The sequence below is a fragment of the Chrysemys picta genome, chromosome 1, assembly GCF_011386835.1.
Source record: "Chrysemys picta bellii isolate R12L10 chromosome 1, ASM1138683v2, whole genome shotgun sequence".
Lineage (NCBI taxonomy): Eukaryota > Metazoa > Chordata > Testudines > Emydidae > Chrysemys > Chrysemys picta.
The window spans coordinates 145,536,806-145,550,627 of NC_088791.1; the positions used below are offsets into that span (position 1 = coordinate 145,536,806).

A 13,822-nucleotide genomic window follows, 5' to 3' on the forward strand; every position below is an offset into this window, starting at 1 on the left:
GTTCACCTTAACTGATCACTCTCCTTACAGTGTGTATAGTAATACCCATTGTTTCATGTTCTCTGTGTGTATATATATATATATATATATATCTTCCTACTGTATTTTTCACTACATGCATCCAATGAAGTAGGCTGTAGCCCACGAAAGCTTATGCTCAAATAAATTTGTTAGTCTCCAAGGTGCCACAAGTACTCCTGTTCTTTTTGCGGATACAGACTAACACGACTGCTACTCTGAAATCAGCGTACTATAATTCATCAACTACAGATAATATTTTATTTAATAAATCAGTGATTTTAAACTGAAAAACATGTTGTGATAATTTTTGATAAACTTCTTTTTGTATATATCCAGCATGGCTGAGGTAGTTTTAGTTAATAAAAAAATTAAAATGCTGTTTTTCAACATTTTTAATTAAATTTGAATTTCTATCAAATAGTGCTCGACACAAATCACAGGCAAAAAATTAATCCTCATTTATTAAATAAGAAATACTTTGCTCACAATTTTCTAACAATGTAAAAATTAAGAATCTGAATAAATGTAAATTAAGCTATATAATTGCTTGAATAAATATGAAAAAATATAGTGTATTCTCCTTGTTAGCAAAAAGAAGCACCAAACTTTGTGTAAAGGCTATATTTGGTTGCAAATTGTGTGTTTTAATGGTTACCAACTAATGAGAATCAAGCTTTCTTCAAGAAAATAACTAAAAGGTACAAATGAAAAATATGATTAAAACCAATTATTTAAATCTAGGTTTTCTATCTGCTGATTTAAATAATAATTAAGATCAGTGATTTAAATAGCTTTGCTTTAAATTATGGAGTGCATGACGGTGAGCATTACATGACTCATGTCGTTAGGTATTTACTGCCATTACAGAGAATACCATTAATCATGGTTAGTTTTCTCTATTTGTTCAATATTGATAAATATTAAGTGGCGCCTCTTCCTCCCTGTTTGCCCATCCTGACATAATGACCATTCTAAGTGTTTGAAATGCAGTGTCTGTTCAGTGTCTCTACATGTGGCCATGTATTGTCGCAAGAACATATACTGAAGATTTCATAATCAGGGGTCACTGTCTTTTGGGGCATGGCTGCTCTGGACAAAAAGTCTGCAATGAACATCACGGACTCTCTTTTGCTTTGTACCTCCAAGAGATATTTTTGAATTTTCATAAATATCCTTTGAAAATATTGTGGAGCTGATAGCAAAGGTTTTTTGAAGGTGGATCCCAAAGATTTGCGGTCATTGTCCTCATGGATATGATCATGTCACACAAGATACCGGTCAAACTTGAAGCATGCTAAAACAATGGTTGGCATTCCTTCTCTGTTTGAGCATAGTTATACCTTGTAGCAAAGAGTGTTCCAGAAGCAAATGCTACAGGCTAACCATCTTGTAACAATGCTGTTCCAAATCCTTATTCATTGGCAGCACACTGAATAGTTACAGATTCCTTCACATCATAATATTTTAGGACTAGATGGTTAGTCACTAGCTCTTAGATTTCTTTGAAAGCATCTTGCTGTTGGGATGCCCAGCCCCATCCAGCATCTTTATCAGGCAATTTCCTCAGAGGCCCTTTGATCTGGGAAAGTTATGGCAGGAAGTTGGATGGATAACTAGGAGATCCCACAAAGTGCTGTATGTCTTGCATATTTTGTGAAGAGGCAGTGTCCAAAATGGTTGGACCTTCTCTGGGCCTGGTTTTACGCTCTCTGCAGTTAGAAGTCCAATACACAGCACTGCTGACAGGCGCAGTCCCATTTTTTTCTTATTCAGTTTTAGATTCACTGATGTGCTCTATATAAAGTAGTTCTGTCAGGGTACCATCATGATCAGCAATAGCCTCTGTCAGTACTGCAATGGAAAACCCGTGGCTGGTCCATGCCAGCTGACTCTGGCTGAAAGGGATTGGGCTAAGGGGCTGTTTATTGTGGTGTAGACATTAGGCTTTGCAAAGGAATTTCCTAACCACGGCTACTTTTAAAGAGCACTAGAGAGTTACACATCTTTGGAAAACAAGAAACAATTCTGTATGCACTCTTTGAGTCTGATCTCAGCCCTCCTGTGTGCCCTGGGTTTGGTCAGTGTCCATAGGTAGCCCTTCCTGATTCTCTCTCCTTAACCCAGTCTTCTGGCATGAGGCAATGAACAATCCCCCTTCACAGAGAGCATTTCCTCTTAAATATAGCCTCTATCCCCTTTGGCCATGGGCCCAGGATGATGAACAGGAGCTCATTTCCTGCCAGGCTTCTGTGTAGAGCAGTAGTTTTCAAATGGGTTGTGGAATGTAAGGCACTGGGTCGCAGCGGCTCTGGTCAGTACCACCGACCGGGCCGTTAAAAGTCCCGTCAGCAGTCCTGCCTGGCTAAGGCAGGCTAGTTCCTCCCTGTTCTGACACCGCGCTGCACCCCAGAAGCGGCTAGCAGCAGGTCCGACTCCTAGGCAGAGGGGCCATGGGCGCTACCCCTGCCCCGAGCACTGGCTCCACACTCCCAATGGCCGGTTCCTGGCCAATGGGAGCTGGGGGGGATGGTGCCTGCGGGTGAGAGCTCCACGGAGCCACTTGCACACCTCCACCTAGGAGCCGGACCTGCTGCTGGCTGCTTCCAGGGCGCAGCGCGGTCCATGGTGCCAGGACAGGCAGGAAGCCTGCCTTAGCACCCCCACTGAACTGCTGACTCAGAGCTGCCTGAGGTAAGTCCGTGCTGCAACCCCGCGTCCCAATCCCCTGCCCCAGCCCTGAGCCCCCCCAACCCGGAGCCCCTTCCTGCACCCCAAACCTCTCATCCCTGCCCCCCCAGAACCTGCACCCCCAGCCCAGAGCCCTGACCCCCTCCCACACCTCAACCCCCTGCTCCAGTCCTGAGCCCCCCCAAAACCTGGAACCCCCTCCTGCACCCCAAACCCCTCATCCCCAACCCCAACCCAGAGCCTGCACCCCCAGCCCAGAGCCCTGAACCCATCCCACACTCAACCCCCTGCTCCAGTCCTGAGCACCCCCAAAACCCAGAACCCCCTCCTGAACCCCAAACACCTCATCCCCAACCCCAACCCAGAGTCTGCACCCCCAGCCCAGAGCCCTGAACCCCTCCCACACCCCTAATCCTCTGCCCCAGCCCTGAGCCCTTCCCACACCCCAGACCCCTCATCCCCAGCTCCACTGGGTCGCGGGCATCAACAATTTTTTTCAGCTGGGTCGCCAGAAAGGAAGTTTGAAAACCACTGGTCTAGAGAGCTCATTGTTCTTGTGGCTGGCCCGGTGGCTGAAAGACAATCAGAGTTGATGGGCCTAGATTGCTCTGAGCCAGTTACTCAGACATAGTCATTTGATAGGTGTCAAGCTCTTACCACAAAATGGATGTGCTAGTCCACAATGGAGGTTACAATACAAAATGAAAGTCACACTCAAACATGAAGGTTACAACAGAAAGTGGAGCCCCTGAAAAGAAATGGCATTCACAAAACTAGATGGAGTTGACAATTTGACAGAGACATACCCCCAAGCTTGCCAGAGAAAAGCCAAATTTCATTCACAGCCATCTAGATCTGCCAAAAGGAGTCCAGAAAGATGTCAGTAAGCAGCTGTTTGTGGGCATCAAGTTTTCCCAGCCAGAAACCATCTTTGGGATCTAAAACAGGAAAGACCTTGGCCTTTGTGAGTTTTGGCAGGATCTCTTCAATTGTTGGCAAAGGTTAATGGGAACATTGTAGAGCTTTAATGAGGTGTGAGGGATCAATACATTGGTAAAGTTTGTTTGGACTTTTTACTAGCTACCATATTGCCTGTTAGCCCTGTAACTTTCTCTAAGTCTCCCAACTCTACAAGGTTGTCAGTTTGCTTTAAGTTCCTTCTTCAAAGATGGTGTAGCACAAGGGTTCTCAAACTGGGGGTCACGACCCCTCAGGGGGTCACAAGGTTATTATATAGGGGGTCGCAAGCTGTCAGCCTCCACCCCAAGCCCCGCTTTGCATCCAGCATTTATAATGGTGTTAAATACATAAAAAAGTGTTTTTAATTTATATGGGGGGGGTCGCACTGAGAGGCTTGCTATCTGAAAGGGGTCACCAGTACAAAAGTTTGAGAACCACTGGTGTAGCAGTTTCACCTTAGGTTGATAGCCAAGTGGCATTTTCCAGGCAGGCAACCAAGGCCTTTAAAACCATCCCCATACTGATTGAGTTTGTTTCTTTATTAGAGGAATATGGCTGGAACTCTTTAAAGCATTGCAGATCATTATTTCATCTGCCACCTGTAAAACCCTCAATTTTCACTGGATTCTGCTGAGAGCAAAGGCACTTATGCCTGGTTATCTATTGGTCTATACTATAGTTTCAGTGTCATTTTGATCAGATGTACTGAAAAGATCTCTTATATATTCCATTTCTTTTAGGCAAAAGGTAGCTTTCTAAAAAATCTAGGATTTTACTTAATCCTGTCGTTCGGCAGCTGCTAGCTGTAAATGCAGAAATGAGGAAGCAGGCATGATCCAAAATTGATATGGAATTCATTGATAATGAATTAAAAGACGGGAATATAATTAATGCCAGTCAACACAGTTTTGTGGAAAATTGGTGTAGTCATACAAACTGATTTCATTTTTTGATGAGACGACAGGCTTGGTTAATAAAGATAACCACATAGAAGTAATATACTTTAGTAAGGAGTTTGACTTAGTAGCACACAGGTGCAAGTAATGCACATTATGATTTAAAAAAGCACTATACAATATCAACAGAGCACACATTAAATAGATTGAGAATTTGCTACATGACAAATCTCAAAGAGTAGTTGTCAGTGGGGAATTATCAAATATGGGTGTGGTTCTAGTGGGGTTCTGCAAGAATCAGTTCTAGGCTTGATGCTATTCAAGATTTTTATCAATGATCTGAAAGTAAATATAAAAAATCTTTGCTGATAACATTTGCAGATGACACAAAGAGTGGTGGAGTAGCAAATGATGAGGACAGGGGAGTCAGATTGAATGATCTGGATCTCTTGGTAAGATGGATCCAACAAACAAAATGTGTTTTAATAAAGCCAAATTCAAGGTCATACATCTAGGAAAAAAGAATCTAGACCAGTAGTTCTTAAACTTTCTTTCTGGAGACCCAGTTGAAGAAAATTGTTGATGCCCGCGACCCAGCAGAGCTGGGGGTGAGGGGTTTGGTGTGTGAGAGGGCTCAGGGCTGGAGCAGAGGGTTGCAGTGCAGGGGTGAGGGCTGGGGCCAGGAATGAGGGGTTCAGGGTATGGGGGGGCTCTGGGCTGGGCCAGGAAGTTGGGGTGCAGTAGGGCATCAGGGCTCTGGGCTGGGTGTGCAGGCTCTGGGGTGGAGCTGGGGATGTGGGGTTTGGGATGCAGGAAGGGGCTCAGCTTTGGGGGGGCTCAGGGCTGGGGCAGGGGATTGGGGCGTGGGGCTGGGGTGTGGACTTACCTCGGGCGGCTCCCGGTCAGCGGTGCAGCCGGGGTGCTAAGGCAGGCTTCCTGCCTGTCCTGGCATCGCAGACCGCACCGCACCCCAGAAGCGGCCAGCAGCAGGTCTGGCTTCTAGGCAGAAGCTCTCGCCCGCAGGCACTGCCTCCCCCCAGCTCCCATTGGAGCCACTGCTTGGGGCAGGGGCAGCATGTGGAGCCCCGTGGCCCCTCCTCCCCCGCTTAGAAGCCGGACCTGCTGCTGGCCGCTTCCGGGGCACAGTGCGGTATCAGAACAGGTGGGAACTAGCCTGCCTTAGCTGGGAAGCACCAACTTTTAACGGCCCAGTTGGCGGTGCTGACCAGAGCCGCTGTGACCCAGTGCCTTATTTTCCGCGACCCAGTACTGGGTTGCGACCTGCAGTTTGAAAACCACTGATCTAGACCATACTTACAGGATGGGAGATTTTATCCTGAAAACCAGGGATTCTGAAAAGGACTTAGGTGTCACAGTGCACAACCAAGTCAACATGAGCTCCCAGTGCGATGCAGTGGCAAATACTGCTAATGAAATCATTGACTGTATAAACACAAGAATAGATTAGAAGATCAGAAGAGACCTGTGATCATCTAGTCTGCACTTCTATATAGCACAGGTCATAGGACTTCCATGAATTAATTCATGTTGGAAGTTGAGCATAAATTTTAGAAAAACATCCAATCTTGATTTAAAAATTGTCAATGATAGAAAATTCACCACAATCCTTGGAAAGTTGCTCCAGTGGGTAATAACCTTCATGGTTAAAAATTTGCACCTTATTCCTAGGCTGAATTGTCTGCCTTCCGCTTCCAGCCATTGGATCTTGTTAAAATTGCTAGATTAAAGAGCCCATTTTCAAAGTTTTGTTCTTCATATACCTACATATAGACTTTGACCAAGTGTCCCATAATGTTCTTTTGGTTGAGATAAACAGATTGCGCTCTTGGAATCTCTCACTATAAGCAGGTTTTCTAATCTGTCAGTCATTTTTGTGGCTCTTCTCTGCACCCTCTCCAATTTATCAACATCCTTCTTGAATTGTGGACTCTAGATCTGGACACAGTATTTCAGTAGTGGTTGCAGCAGTGTCAAATATAGAGATAATATAATCTCCCTACTTCTATTTGAGATTCCCTGTTTATATGTCATCTTAGCCCTTTTGGCCATAGCGTCGTACTGAGGGCTCATGTTCAGGTGATTACCCCTCTTGACTCCCCAAGTCACTGCTTCCCCCATCCTGTAAGGATGGCCTGCATTCTCTGTTCCTAGAGTAGTGAGTAGGAGTAGAGAGGTGATTTTACCTCTGTATCCGGCATTGGTGAAACGGACACTGGAATATTGCATCCAGTGTCCATGTTTTTAAAAGGATATTGAAAAATTGGACAGTGTGCAGACAACATCCATAGCAATGATTTGAGTGATGGGAAAAAAATGCCATGCAGTGAGAAACTTAAGGAGCTCAATCTGTTTAACTATTAAAAAGAAGATTAAGATGTGATTTGATCAAGGTGTATAAAGTACCTTCACAGGGAGGTGTGATACTAAAGGGATCTGTAATTTAGCAGAGAAAGGCATAGCAAGAACCAACAGCTGGAAGTTAAAGCCAGTCAAATTCAAATTTGAAATCTGGTGCAAATTTTTAAAAGTGAGGATGATTAACCAGTGGAACAAACTACCAAAAGAAGTGATAGATTCTCCATCTCTTGCAGTCTTCAAATCAAGACTGGATCCTTTCTGGAAGATATGCTTTAGCCAAACAGAAATTATTGGGCTGAACACCTGAGTATCCAGATTCAATTCTATGTCCTGTGTTATATAAAAGTTCTGAATAGATGATCTAATGGTCCCTTCTGGTCTCAAAACCTATGAATCTATTAATATAAATGAATTACTGTGTTCAGCATATTCACTCTGATTGCCATGTTACCTTTCTCCTGTCATGCATCCACGTCATAGTTTTCTCTGTGAGGCTCTAAAGAAACTCCAGTTTTCACACTTGCATTTCCATTGTGGCAAGGAGTGGAGTGTGGCTCACAGCTATTGCTGAAGTGACTCAATGCCTCTGGTTGACCACAATAAAGAATTAAAGCAGTAAAAACTACTTTACTTCTGACACATTATGATCTGCATGTAAAGAGCAGCCAGAGGAAACCATTTACAGTGCAAAACACAAAGTTTTATCAATTCTATAAAACCCAGGAACTAGACTACATATTATTGACTGCCATCTACTGGTATCTTATCTATTATTAACTAGCTGTTTACATATATATATAGATAGATATAGAGTTCTTCAACAGCCCATATGTAACATAGCCTTTTCAAAGTGAGAGTTTAGTCTGCAGTAGAGAAGAATGAGGGGGGATTTGATAGCTGCTTTCAACTACCTGACGGGGGGTTCCAAAGAGGATGGATCTAGACTGTTCTCAGTGGTAGCAGATGACAGAACAAGGAGTAATGGTCTCAAGTTGCAGTGGGGGAGGTTTAGGTTGGATATTAGGAAAAACTTTTTCACTAGGAGGGTGGTGAAGCACTGGAATGGGTTGCCTAGGGAGGTGATGGAATCTCCTTCCTTAGAGGTTTTTAAGGTCAGGCTTGACAAAGCCCTGGCTGGGATGATTTAGTTGCGGTTTAGCTCCTGCTTTGAGCAGGAGGTTGGACTAGATGACCTCCTGAGGTCCCTTCCAACCCTGATATTCTATGATTCTATGACAGAAACCTTGAACTGGCTTCATTCTGTAACCAAAAATGTGCTACAATTGAGAGGTATGATGCCTAGCACAACAGAGGCCTGATCCTGATCAGGGAGTCTAGGCACTACATAATAGTAACCATATAGTATAAACCTCAGATTAAGCTTTCTTCCAAGTTTGGCTATTTCTAGGTTTCTCTGCAAGACCCCTTTGGGTAGGTCTACACAGCATTTTGGACTGAGCGGAAGCAAGCTTCCCAGCCCAGATCAACAGACTTGAGTTAGCAGGGCTCCCGCTACTGCTCTAAAAATAGTTGTATAGACAATGCTTTGAAGTTGCAGCTTGGGCTTTGAAGCCTAGGGAGTTGGGATATAGTATTTTTCTTCACTTCCTGTTCTAATATGTTATGCAGTGTTGCAGTCTGCTGTTAAACCGTTCCCATGCTCCACCCGAGAGCTGGCTGGATTTCACTGGTGGGTGGATGATCTCTGTGTCTATAAAGTACAGAGCTTTGAATTGTTTTGATAATAGGCAATATACAAATCCACAGATACGATGTTTGATTCTGCAACAGCACTTGCACAGACTCATCACTGCACAGAGTTGCCTCTTTAGGGGCATGCGGAATGTTGGTAGTTAATAGTGTCAGTGAGGTGAACTAATGAGAAATGTCTGGGTTCCCTAGAAACCCTTTTGCTTTATTTTATCGAATTCATCTCAGTTAATCTGTTCCTCTGCCTTACATCCTAACATTAGTCTTCCTAGAAATCATTATCTATCCCTGGCTGGGGGCTGGTTTTACAGGATTACCTTAGCAGCACATTTTCTTTGGTCACATACACCATAGATGAGGATTAGAGTCACCAGACTGTAGATATTTGCAAACCAACTCATGTATAAAATGATGTTTCTAATTTACGGGGAGATAGTTGTACAAAAGCATTAACTTGCACTGAATGGCTTATTCTCTAGTATATAGATTACCAACTGCAGTCCTGCCCAAGAAGTAGAAGATTCCACATAAGTCAACTCCTGCAGGGAAGCAGCAGGTCCTGCCTAGAATATGAACCAGAGGGACAACGGCAACCAGAGGAATAAACTTTTTGATTCCTGCCTACCAATAGGCTTGGCCTCCATTGCTGGAATTTCTGATGAGCATCTTGTGAAACAACTCTTGAGTTGAAAAGGGAGAGGCCTTGTTACAGTCCCAGATTATCGTGAACACAAGGTTCGGGGCCAACGTGTGAAGTGCTTTACTATGAAATGTGGGACCAAAATAAGGAGGAGAGGCTCAAGCAACCCAGAAATGTTTAAGCTCTAAACTTTAAAAGAAAGAGCTGCTGCCTGTGTTCTTTCATTGTGTAATTATGGGCCTTTTTTTTAATAGGCACCAGCCTATCAATGATTAGCTAAACCCGTCACAGTCAAAAATATGTTTTGTAGCTAAAGATAGAAACATAAATACTGAGCACTCAATCTAACATTTAAAAAACTCTGATTCAGCCAGGGCAAAAGAGCATGTACTGTATGTGTGTCATATCCTGGAAGAGACATTTTGGAGAAGTAAAGTGATGGCTGGATGAATACATTGTTAGACCAATACACCATTGAATGCTGGTAAAGGCCAATGGGGAAGGCGGCATTCTGTCAGCTACCACCTTCAGACCTTTCCCCAAGGTTGTAGGGAGACAGAACCAATATGAACCAATGCTATTGTTAGGATTCTTTTTGTTCCTAATATACTAAACAACTCCTTCGCTGTCTTCACTTCCCCTATAAGCTTCATTTTTTTAACCAGCACAGCCTTCTTCCTCATTTGTGGGATGGTGCCTTTTTCCTCATTCATTCACATTTTTCTGATTAAATTCTTCCTCATCATTATTTTTCAGCTTTGTGAAACTGGCCCTATTAAAACACCAAGTGTATATGTTACTGGTCTGGACTATACTCTGTTTGCACATTATAAATGTGATCAACTCATGATCACTTGTACTTAAGCTACCATTAATTTTTAGTTCTGTGATCAGTTCCTGTGCTGGTTAAAAAACGAAGCTTATGGGAAGTGAAGACAGCTGTAAATATATATATGGCCAGCAAAGTTAAGGACAATAAGAAGGAGTTGTTTCATATATTAGGAACAAAAAGAATTCTAACAATAGCATTGGTTCATTACTAAATGGAAATGGTAGAATTATCAGCAATAATGCAAAAAAGGCAGAAGTGTTCAATAAATATTTCTGCTATTTCTTTTTATTTTGGGGCAGGAGGGGAAAACAATGATATAGGGGAAACCAATGTAGCCAGCACATCCCTCGGCCTGTGCCGCTTCCCACAGCTCCCATTGACCTGGAGCAGTGAACCACAGCTAGTGGGAGCCTCGATTGGCCAAACTTGCGGATGTGGCAGGTAAACAAACTGGCCCAGCCCACCAGGGTGCTTACCCTGGCGGGCCACGGGCCAAAGGTTGCCGATCCCTGGGTTAGGACATTGACCTTTAAGCATTTAAAATATTTTTTGTCTGAGTTGTCAGTGACTTGGAAACAGGTAATGCCACTTTTGTATTGAGCACTACTCCCACTCCCCTTTAGCCCAAGCGATCCTTTCTAAATAGGTTATGACCATTGATTTTAACATTCCAATCATGCAAATCATTCCATAAAGTTTCAGTAATACCACCTAGATAGAACTTATGCTCATAAATGAGCAATGCCATTTTTCTTGTATTACCCAGGCTCCCAGCACTGGTGAATAGACAATTCAAGAATTTCTTCTCTTTTTGTCCTGCGGTTCCTTCATTAATTTTGTTCTCAACATTTTAATTCTGTGCAAAACAAGTGTTCATATCTTCCCTCTTTTTACTCTCTCTTTTTGTTATTATTTTAATGTTCTCCTGACTACTCTAGCCAGCCTGTCAGCAAAGAGATTGGATCCTCTTTACTGAGGTGGAGGCCATCCAAACCATACAGCTACCCACACTCACAGGAGTTGGACAAATGTTCCACAAAACCAAAACCCTCCAGCCTACATCACTTACTTAGCCAGCAGTTCAATTCTGGAGTCTTCTGCCTTCTGTCTTCCTTCACTTGTCAGACAGGACCTCAGAGAAAACAGCTTGGACATTCTTCTGCTTCAGCATGCTTCTGAGTTCTCTGAAGTCCCCTATTATCTGTGAGCTATAACCATCACCAATGGACTGTTTCCCGCAACTTAAGAAGCCTATCCAACCTTCGAGTGACATGTAATGTCTTGGCTCGGGAAAACAGCACTCCATCCTGTTGTATGCCTGTCTCTTGCAGAATATTCTTTTGATTTTTCTGAGTATTGAATCCGCAACAAGGATCGTCTGTTTTCCTTGGATGACTGCGGAACTCTTTTTGGGCAAGCTTGATTTTCTTACAGGATGGGTTGCCATCCACAGGTGTGTCCCATACATCTCTCCATTTCCTTGGACAAGTTGGATCTTGAGAGGTATCTTTCACAGATTCCACATTGAGAACCTGGGTATTGATTGGAAATGTCTAGCTGTATGGAATTCCTCCCAGTCTTCTAATTTCTGGTGCCTACAGCCTGCCCATCCTCATCTGTGTTCAGCCATACAGAATGCTGCCACGACCTCTTGTGGTTACAAACTTCCAGGCATCCTCTCTGACTTCCTCTCCCTCTGACTCCTTGATGGCCAGCTCCTTTCTTTCTTAAATCTGGAGTACTGGTGTTTCCTGAATCTGGCTGTCTAGGAACTCCTCAGCTTCTCTGATTCTCAGTAGCATCTCTACTTGCCACTCCAGTCCAAGAATCTTTTTCTCCAGCACAGCCACCAACTTGCACTTCATGCACAGGAAGTTCCTTCTGGCTTCAGGCAGGAAAGGAAACATGGTTCATCAATTGCACCACTGTTCCATCTCTGGTCATCTTGAAATTGCATATAGGAAGGAAAAGCCTCTCATATTCTTTTTCTATACTCCCTCCAAAACTCTTCTTCTAGTTGCCTCTGTTGGCAGTTCTCGAGTTCGCCTAGCAGAGACTTTTTATGCCAAGTCTCCCTGCTTAGCTCAGCTCAGCTCACGTCCATCCCCCATCACCTGATTAACTACTAAGAGACTTCAAACAGCAGAGCTGATCAAAGCTCCAAGAGTCAGAGCTTTGCGGTCCTTACTAAGGCAACAATGAACAGACCTGTCTCAGCTGCTTGCTCAGGGGCCAGCAATGCAGAGAACAAATAGTCAAACAAACAACCCACAGATGGAACAAATGAACCACTCACTGTCTCACTGCTACAAGCACAGAGTCCATGGCTATATCCACTGCTACTGAAATACTGCTATTACCTACCTCTGTTCATGACTCTCAAATTCACCTTGTAAGTGACTTTTTATACTGTCTACCTGCTTAGCTCAGCATTGCCTATGATCTAAGAACCCCTCAATGCCAGCTGGCAAAGAGGTCACAAGAATATCCTGATTCTGGTATGTACATCCTGGTTCACCAAAGAATGTCATGTAAGGTATCAAAGGAAATCCAGTGCCACACTGGTTATGAATATCATGGTAAAATGTATATGCTGCTGCTATTTAAGAAGGTATGCATATATAATGGAAATAAACCAGAGATGTTTACCCATCTGTCTGTTGAAATATAAATTGAGAATTGTCTAGCTCACAGCTAAATGCAGATGTAGGATGTAAAATTTAACAGGAAAAGAAAAACAGTGGGAGGAAAAGAGCCTTATCTGGGATTGCACTTCAAAGCTTACTGGACTATAAATGAGGGACAAGAAAAGCACCTTGTTATCCTGCACCTATAAAGTAATTGGGCAGTGCGATTACCTTCATGAAAATGGATTTTCAATCAGGCTTGGTTGAAAACAGTGCAAAGGACATTTGGGTGAGATAATCTTCTTTAAATAGAAGGTTAACTTGTTAAGTTTAGTCCTTAGGAACCATGTTACAGTTCTCTTTATATGTAACCCTTCTCTTTCCACTATCCGTACTCATGCGATACTGGGTTTACGGTAACCTTCATGTCACCACAGATAGGGAAAGCCCCATTCTTTTTCATTACTGGCACTATTAGAATGCTCCATTCACTCCAGTTAGCCCTGGATATAATCCCAGAGTCTTGTAAGTGCTGAAATTCTAACTCTGCCTTTTGCTGTATTGCAAAAGGCACTGGAAGATGTTTGCAACATTTAGAAATTGCTCAAGCAAAGTTTTTTGCTTTCATGGGCTTTAAGTTTCTCATACCATCCTGAAAGATACCAGTTGCCTTGTACAAAAGTCTAGCTAATTTTTGTTTTGGGCTGGAATTCATTATTTTTTTTAAACCTGAAGTCATTTTATACTTTCCCAGTCTGGCTGAATCGCTCTCAGCTATTCTCTACCAAGTCCCAGCATAGACTCTCCGCATCTGCTGTTTAGTTATATGTTACCTTCATTGTAATAACAACCAGGAAATTGAGGATTTCCCCTATACATGTATTTAGTAGTACTCAGATTCTTCTGCAACTTCACCTCTTTAAGTAGTCTCTATAATCCTGTGTGAAATTACAGAAATACCAGATCCTGTATCAAGCTCCATCTGAATGCTTAATCCTTCCACTTCTAAAGCAATCCAAATATCACTTCACTTATTGTCTGAGATGACAACTACAGTTGTAGAGATGAA

The 13,822-nt window shown here is 43.1% G+C and overlaps 1 protein-coding gene across 6 annotated transcripts in view; it reads right to left on the minus strand.

Moving 5' to 3' along the window:
* CASR (calcium sensing receptor) overlaps positions 1 to 13,822 on the minus strand; it is a 167,551-nt gene that overhangs the window by 34,407 nt on the left and 119,322 nt on the right. The gene's annotated exons all lie outside the window — the stretch shown is intronic.